General features: G+C 42.3%; 1 long non-coding RNA gene across 1 annotated transcript; it reads left to right on the plus strand.

Annotated features, from left to right (window-relative positions):
• The first annotated feature begins 294 nt into the window (after window positions 1-294).
• On the plus strand, window positions 295-1,101 carry LOC117459504 (uncharacterized). Its single transcript, XR_004553528.2, has 3 exons — window positions 295-360; window positions 440-615; window positions 1,021-1,101. It is a non-coding gene; the product is annotated as an uncharacterized lncRNA (long non-coding RNA).
• Window positions 1,102-9,256: the final 8,155 nt, after the last annotated feature.

Raw genomic sequence — 9,256 nt, forward strand, 5'->3', positions numbered from 1 at the left:
CGGTTTGCTACGTTTTGATTGAATTCAGATGTTGTTTCAGTGATAGGGGTTCAAATGTACTTTTAATGTTATTTTAAAGCAATTTAAAGTGAAAGTTTGTTCATGTAAAATAAATGGCCTTGCATTGCCTCTTGTTTTATTATTTATTTTAGGCTGAAGACTTGTCTGCAGAATTGGTCAAATACACTGGAAGTGAGTCAAAAGAGGAAGAGGACTAGAGGCGGGAAGAAGTGCTATTGGCCACTGGTGAAGTGTGTGACTGTCAGGGTGCCGAAGAAGGGTCTTCTCCGGAACGTCACACTTGTGGATCTTCCTGGAAACCGGGATCGTAACAAGAGCAGAGACCCGATGTGGAAAAAGGTGATTTATCCACACGCAATGCGGATCATTGTGGAACACTGACAATCTAACCATTATTATTTGCTGTATTCCCCTCCAGGTTGTTGGAAGTTGTTCTACTGTGTGGATTGTGGCTGAGACCAATCGAGCAGCTTCTGAAAAAGAGTCCTGGGCGGTCCTGGAAGAATCCTGCAGCCTCATGGGAAATGGTGGCGAGTGTCAGCAGATTCATTTGATCTGCACCAAGTCTGATAGTCTTGGAGGTTCAGATGATCAGTAAGTGGTTTCAGATGCCAAAAGTACAGTTAAATGTACCATCCAATTTAGACACTGACGCTTGAGACGGAGATGGCCAAGAGGAGAAACCATGGAAACATTGATTACGCTTACAGGCACATCAGTATCCTGGTTTGGATGGTATTCAGGGAGAAACCAGGGTATTCACGATCACAACAGTATCCGTGTTTCTAACATGTCTGCATGTGTGTCTTGATTCCTCAACATCTCAGCCATTTCTTTCTGTCCTAATGTTGTTGCATCACAAACACTTTGTGATGCTGGATGAAGCTACTCCATGTGATCATTGGTCATTGAAAGCAAGATGGAGATGCGTAGTGATATAATATCCTGCAATGTATATGCAGTTCATGTCATTCTTCAAATACAAATCTTTTCATATAGGTCAGCAGCTGATGTTCGTGCTCTGATACTAAAACAAAACGAGCAAGCCAAGATAGACGTGACGGCAGAATTCAGCAAACTGAAAGACGTTAAGGTGAGTTATATTGAATACAAAAACACAAATATAGTCCCAAACTGCAAACCTGCTTTGATATCGAAACCCTTTATTTTTGTAGAAACAATTCAGTGAGGAATGTTTCAAATCAAGTTTTATTTATAACACATTTATAAACGATGTTTGGTGGAGCCGAAGTGCTGTACATATAATAAAATTAGCCTACAGTAGAGACACTTTACAGCAAATACAACACAGATTGTACTGTCACGATCACAGGTACAGATCAGAACCCAATAGCACGACTCAGATACAACCAGTATAGTAATGTTCAGTTTATTCCAGGTCAAGGACAGGCAGAGTCAAAATCATTAAATCCGTCAGACAGGCAGGAATCAAAAACTGGGCAGGACAAAACTCGGGACTAGAGCACAACACTCACTGGAGAGCTTGGCGGAAACGACAAGACAATCTGGCAAAGGACAACTGATAATGAGGTGGTATAAATACTGTGGAGTGATGAGGGAATGAGTAACAGGTGAGGGGAAGGGCTGAGGAGACCAGGTGAGGGAAATGAGCTGATTACAAGGGCCTGGAGGAAAGCGGGATCTGAAATGACAGGAGAGTTTAGATGAGGCATGAAACAAACAATAATAGAAGTGTCTAACTTGTGACATTGTTCAGAATATCAGTATGAGAAAAACGACACCCTCTGTCCTTAGACCCTCTGTCCTCAGACCCTCTGTCCTCAGACCCTCTGTCCTTATACCCTCTGTCCTCAGACCCTCTGTCCTCAGACCCTCTGTCCTTATACCCTCTGTCCTCAGACCCTCTGTCCTTATACCCTCTGTCCTCAGACCCTCTGTCCTTAGGCAAGACAAGGCAAGTTTATTTATATAGCACTTTTCAACGCAACGCAATTCAAAGTGCTTTACAAAAAATTAAAGACATTAAGCATTAAAAAAGAAAAGCTAATAAAATAAACATTAAAAGGAAAAAGTACATGGATAAAAGTTACAGTGCAGTCTAAGATATGAATAGTTCATTTAAAAGCAGCGGCAAAAAGAAAAGTCTTCAGCCTGGATTTAAAAGTAGTCAGAGTTGCAGCGGACCTGCAGGTTTCTGGGAGTTTGTTCCAGATGTTTGGAGCATAATAACTGAACGCTGCTTTACCATGTTTAGTTCTGACTCTGGGGACAGAAAGCTGACCAGTCCCTGAAGACCTGAGAGATCTGGATGGTTCATAGTTTAGCAGGAGGTCAGACATGTATTTTGGGCCTAAACCATTCAGTGCTTTGTAAACCAGCAGCAGTATTTAGAAATTAGACCTTAGACCCTCTGTCCTTGGACCCTCTGTCCTCAGACCCTCTGTCCTTAGACCCTCTGTCCTCAGACCCTCTATCCTTAGACCCTCACATTGTACAAGGAAACACTTCCAGAGAAACCCCACAGTTTAAGGGAACATGGGAGAAACCTCAGGGAGAGCAGCAGAGGAGGGATCCCTCTCCCAGGACGGACAGACGTGCAATAGATGCCGTGTGTAAATCCAAGAGATAATACATTTTACAGCATATAGACCGAATGTTAGGAAATGCATGTGTCTGTAATGAGAAGATGAATCCACGAGGATGTCAGCTACAGTCCTGTGGGAGCCATCAGGGAAGCAGCATGACGAGACCCAAGGCAGGACCGCAGAGACAGGTTCAGCCACGACCCGAAGTCCACGACTTAATCCAGAACTCAGGATAGAGGATCCAAGACACAGGACTACAGCAAGAGGATCAGCCTCGACTCCGGATCCCGGCGTATATATAGATACAAGACAAGAACAAAGATGTGGCTGGGTTAATCGGAACAAGAGAATACACAGACACAGACAGAGAGAGGAAAGGTCATTGGATAAAAGTTATTCTTGATAACCCTCTAGAAAGATCTCATGAACTTCCCCACTCAATCTATCAAGACCTGAGCAGTTCTATTAGAAGTCCAAGGTAAAGGGCTTTGTGGACTTAATCCATGACAAACTGGAGTTGAGACCAGGAGGCGGAGTCGCAGTCTTACACGCTTCTCTGCGCTCTCTCCTAGGCAGTCATCCATAGGAATCCCGAACCCAATAAAATACCCAATATTAGCGGTGTGTGTGTCTGCCCAAGGACAATTTAAGGTAAAACCTAATAGAGGTGTCATACATAATAACCTAATAAAAGTAAATGTAACAACTACTACAGTGCAACAAAACAGGAAGATTAAATGTGGTCTCTTAAACATAAGATCTCTAGCATCTAAAGCAATATTGGTAAATGATTTAATATCAGATTATAATATTGATATATGCTGTCTCACTGAAACTTGGTTGAGACATGAAGAATATGTCAGCATAAATGAGGCCACTCCACCCAGCCATATCAACACTCATATTGCTCGAGGCACGGGCCGAGGAGGTGGAGTTGCAGTAATCTTTGACTCAAGTTTACTTATCAATACTAAACCAAAATTAAATTATACCTCCTTTGAAAGCCTCGTTTTTAGTCTTACGCATCCGACCTGGAACACTTTGCAGCCAATCTTATTTGTTACAGTGTATCGTGCACCAGGTCTTTATTCAGAATTCTTATCAGAATTCTCTGAGTTTTTATCAACTTTGGTTCTTAAAACAGACAAAGTAATTATCGTAGGTGACTTTAATATTCATGTTGACGATGATAAAAATAGCCTTACTGTTGCATTTAACTCTATATTAGATTCTGTTGGTTTCTGTCAGAGTGTAAATAAACCAACCCACTGCTATAATCACACTCTCGACCTTGTTCTGACTTATGGTATTGAAATTGAGCAACTATTAGTCGAACCGCATAATCCTGCTTTATCCGACCATTTCTTAGTAACTTTTTTAGTACTATTACGAGACTACAAAGCATTAGTCAAAAGCTCTTGCAGCAGAAACCTATCTGTTAGTGCTATAGCCACATTTAAGGAAGAGATTCCACCAATACTTAACTCGATAGCATGTCTGAATGTAGGGGAGGAAACTTATACAAAATGTACACCACCCCAAATTGATCATATTGTTGATAGTGCTATAGATGCGCTGCGAATAAAATTAGACTCTGTTGCTCCTTTGAAAAAGAAGAAAATAAAACAACATCGATTAGCTCCATGGCATAATGCCGAAACCCGCAAAATAAAGCAAAAGTCTAGACAACTTGAAAGGATATGGCGTTCCACTAAACTTGAAGAATCTCGTTTAATTTGGCATATTACTCTCAATGAATATAAGAAAGCACTGCGTAAAGCGAGAGCAGCCTACTACTCTTCATTAATAGATGAGAATAAGAATAATGCAAGATTTCTTTTCAGCACTGTAGCCAGGCTGACAGAGAGCCACAGCTCCATTGAGCCTTCTATTCCCATAGCACTCAGTAGTAATGATTTGATGTGCTTTTTTAACGATAAAATTGTTACTCTTAGAAACAAAATTAATGACCTCTTGCCTTTGACCAGTATAGTGTTATCAACAGCTCCCGGAAACGTAAGTTCTAATATTACACGAGATAGTAAACTAGAATGCTTTTCAGCCATAAACCTTGAACAATTACATTCAATGATTCTCTCTTCTAAACCATCAACGTGCATGTTAGACCCAATTCCAACTAAGCTGTTGAAGGAAGTTTTTCCATTAATTAGCACTTCTTTATTAAATATTATGAATATGTTTTTATTATCAGGCTATGTTCCACAATCATTCAAAGTAGCAGTGATAAAACCGCTTCTTAAAAAGCACAACCTCGATCCAGAGGTTTTAGCCAACTATAGACCTATTTCTAATCTTCCGTTCCTCTCAAAAATTCTTGAGAAAGCTGTCGCAAAACAGTTGTGTGATTACTTAAAAAACAAAGATTTATTTGAAGATTTTCAGTCTGGCTTTAGAACACATCATAGCACAGAGACAGCTCTGGTTAAAGTCACAAATGACATTCTAATAGCCTCAGACAAGGGACTTGTCTCTATTCTTGTGTTGCTCGATCTCAGTGCTGCATTTGATACTATCGACCATGATATCCTATTGCAAAGACTAGAGCACTTAGTTGGCATACAGGGAACTGCTTTAGGCTGGTTTAGGTCCTATCTATCTGAACGCTCTCAGTTTGTACGTGTTAACGATGAATCTTCCACGCAAACCAAAGTTAGCCATGGAGTGCCACAGGGCTCAGTGCTCGGACCTATTTTGTTCACATTATATATGCTTCCGTTAGGCAATATTATAAGGAATCATTCTGTAAACTTTCATTGTTATGCGGATGATACTCAACTATATTTATCAATCAAGCCTGATGAAATTAATCATCTAAATAAAATTCAAGACTGCCTTAAGGACTTAAAAACGTGGATGACCTTAAACTTTTTGATGTTAAACACGACCAAAACTGAAGTTATTGTACTTGGCCCGAAGAATCTACGAAAAACAAATTATCTAAAGATATACTAACTATGGATGGCATTAATGTGGCCTCCAATGAGACTGTAAGGACTCTTGGTGTTATATTTGATCAGGATTTATCCTTTAACGCCCACATAAAATCAATTTCAAGGACCGCCTACTTCCATCTACGTAACATTGCCAAAATCAGGCATATCTTGCCTCAAAACGATGCAGAGAAACTAGTCCATGCATTTGTTACTTCTAGGCTGGATTATTGTAACTCTTTATTATCAGGGAGTACCAAGAAGTCAGTCAAGTCGCTTCAGCTGATTCAAAATGCTGCGGCTCGTGTACTAACCAGAGTTAGGAAAAGGGACCACATTACTCCTGTTCTGGCTGCCTTACACTGGCTTCCTATAGCAGTGGTTCTCAAAGTGGGGTCCGCGACCCCCCGGGGGTCCGTGGCACTCTGCCAGGGGGTCCGTGAAAAGTTTTCAGATTCATTAATTTAAATTATCATATCATATCATTTTTTATTTATTTTTTTTAACAAATAATATATATATTTTTTCATCTAAAATAGTTCATAGATTACGTTCTAATCTAACAAATAGATACATTTAAAAATCAAGCGCGTCACCCATTACCGTGGAAACAACAATAACTGTTACGTCAGTCAGAGAGCGCCGCTGCAAGCATCATAGAGATATAACACGGCTAGCATACTAGGAAGATGGACAGATTTTTCAAACGACCGGTTACGGCTACAAATGAAAAACAAAAAACAAAAGTAAGGAAATACGATGAGGAGTATCTCCAATATGGATGTATTGAAGTGGAAGGGAAACCGAAATGTCTGATATGCCTGCGGTGTCTTGCCAATGAGGCGATGAAGCCTGCCAAATTGAAGAGGCACCTCGAGACCAAGCATCCAGATTATGTAAAAAAAGACCGGGCTTTTTTTGAGAGGAAGGGTGAGGACTAACGCCAGCAACAACAACGGATGGTTAATGTTACGTCTGTTTCTGCTAAAGCGCAGCGGGCCTCCTACCTGGTAGCGCAGAGGATTGCTAACGGTACGTCCACACAGCAGCTTTACGGTACGTCCACACAGCAGCTTCAGACTAATCTTCCACCGCTTCCAACGCTTCTCTGCCCATTGACTTTGAATGGGGATGACGTCACTTTGCCTCGCTTTTCGCCGCACTGCATTGTGGGGGAGCGAAGCAAAGATTTCCAGGATTTCCAGGATTCCAAAGTTGAGCAATGTTCAACTTTTGAAGCTGAGCTTGAAGCGTCAGCCAATCAAATCACGTTTATGCAAATCTGACAGTAGAAGCGCTAGCCAATCAAACCGCGTGTAAGCAGGGAGAACCAGACCGCAGTTCATTTCCTCATATTCCAAACGAGAAATTACGGTAGCAAATCACCCGGTTCTTTACGACCAGAACTATTAACGGGATACAAACCGGAGGAACCAGGCATGGAGGGAGGTGGCAGAGACAGTGGGTGAAACTGGTAGGTTTTCGCCTGTTTGGGGAGTTTATATATATATATATATATTGCTCGCATAAAATCCCCGGGTTTTTTTGTTTTGTATGTCGGGGGCGACGGATTCATGTGATTGGTTGTTGGTCGCGTTGCTCACAAAAAATTCCCAAGCTTTCAGACACGCCCAGCTCCAAGATTTTCAAGATTTTTGAAAAGCTGCTGTGTGGACGTAACATAAGGCGCGAAAGCCCCACACAATAGCGGAGGAACTACTGCTCCCTGCTGCGGTGGATCTGTGTGAGGTGATGGTGGGGAAAGATGCGGCTGCCAAAATGAGAAGTGTACCTCTGTCAAATGACACCATCAGACGACGAATTGAGGACATTTCTGATGATATCAAATCACAACTGCTGGAAAGACTGAGAGGGTCTAAATTGGCGGTTCAATTGGATGAGTCCACTGATGTGTCTGGCTCTGCGCAGCTCATCGCGCTGGTTCGCTACCCGTGGGAAGGAAGGATTCAGGAAGATTTTTTATTTTGTCAAGAGTTGACGGGGCGAGCAACAGGTGAAGAGATTTTCAATGTTATAGATATGTTCATGGAGACTGGCAATGTGAGTTGGGAGAATTGCATTGCGATTTGCACGGATGGGGCAGCTGCCATGACTGCACGCAATAGTGGGGTGGTTGCTCGTGCCAAGGAGCGCAATCCAATGATGATAGCTACCCACTGCATGCTGCACAGGCAGGCTCTGGCGTCAAAATCGTTGAGTCCTGAGCTACAGTCCGTTCTCAGCACGGTGGTATCTGTGGTCAACCACATCAAGTGTAAGCCACAGTCCCGTTTATTCTGCCAGCTCTGCAGGGAGATGGGCGCAGGACAGGACACCCTGCTGTTCCATTCAGAGGTGCGTTGGGTCTCCCGTGGAAAAGTGCTACAGCGGGTGTACGAACTGCGCTCAGAGCTGTGTGAGTTCATCCAGAATGACAAGCCAACCACTGCAGCACTCTTCTCGGACCCCGAATGGATCGCACAGCTCGCCTACCTCGCAGATGTGTTCAACTTATTGAACGATCTCAGTTTGTCCGTTCAAGGCAGATATGCCTCTATTCTGGAGGTAAGCGACAAAATCCAGGCATTCCGTGCCAAAACAGCGATCTGGAGAAGGCAGGTGCAAAATGGCATTACAGACATGTTCCCCCAACTCACAGAGTTTCACATAACTAAGACTATAGAAGTGTAAAAAATAGGCTACGTCAGATTATTCCAAGGGACATACATGTCAAATCAAGTCAATTTTTATTTCTATAGCCCAAAATCACAAATCAGAATGAGGGGGTCTTTGGTGTATTCTCTATCTTGTAAGGGGTCCTTGGCTGAAAAACAATTGAGAACCTCTGCCCTATAGAACACAGGATAGAATTTAAAATTCTTCTTCTCGCCTACAAAGCCCTTAATGGGCAGGCGCCATCTTACCTTAAATAACTCATTATACCCTACTGTCCTACTAGGGCATTGCGTTCCAAGAATGCAGGGTTGTTGGTTGTTCCTAGAATCTCTAAAAGTACAATGGGAGCCAGAGCCTTTTCTTATCAAGCTCCACATTTGTGGAATCAGCTTCCAGTTTATGTTCTGGCAGCAGACACCCTATCCGTTTTTAAGAGTACGCTTAAGACCTTCCTTTTTGATAAAGCTTATAGTTAGGGCTGATTAGATTCAGCCCCTAGTTTTGCTGATATAGGCTTAGTTTGTCAGGGGACATCTTACTTCTTCCTTCTCTCTGTCTATACCTGTGTACTCTCATGTTCCGATTAACCCAGCTTCCCCAAATGTCTTTCTTTTTGGTGTCTATATACGCTGGGATCCGGAATCATGGATGATCCTGCGATCGCGAGCGCTGGATCTTGAGTCGTGGCTGTGGTCCTGGATCATCGGTCCTGGATGGATATCTTCGTGGACTCATCTTCCTATTATACACACATGCATTTCCAAACATTTGGACTACCTATGTTGCAAATGTATTATCTTTTCAATTTACACACGGCATCTATTGCACGTCTGTCCGTCCTGGGAGAGGGATCCCTCCTCTGTTGCTCTCCCTGAGGTTTCTCCCATTTTTCCCTTTAAACTGGGTTTTCTTCGGAAGTTTTTCCTTGTACGATGTGAGGGTCTAAGGACAGAGGGTGTCGTATTGTCATACTGATATTCTGTACACACTGTGAAGACCACTGAGACAAATGTAACATTTGTGATATTGGGCTATATAAAT

The sequence above is a fragment of the Pseudochaenichthys georgianus genome, chromosome 15 (assembly GCF_902827115.2).
Source record: "Pseudochaenichthys georgianus chromosome 15, fPseGeo1.2, whole genome shotgun sequence".
NCBI lineage: Eukaryota > Metazoa > Chordata > Actinopteri > Perciformes > Channichthyidae > Pseudochaenichthys > Pseudochaenichthys georgianus.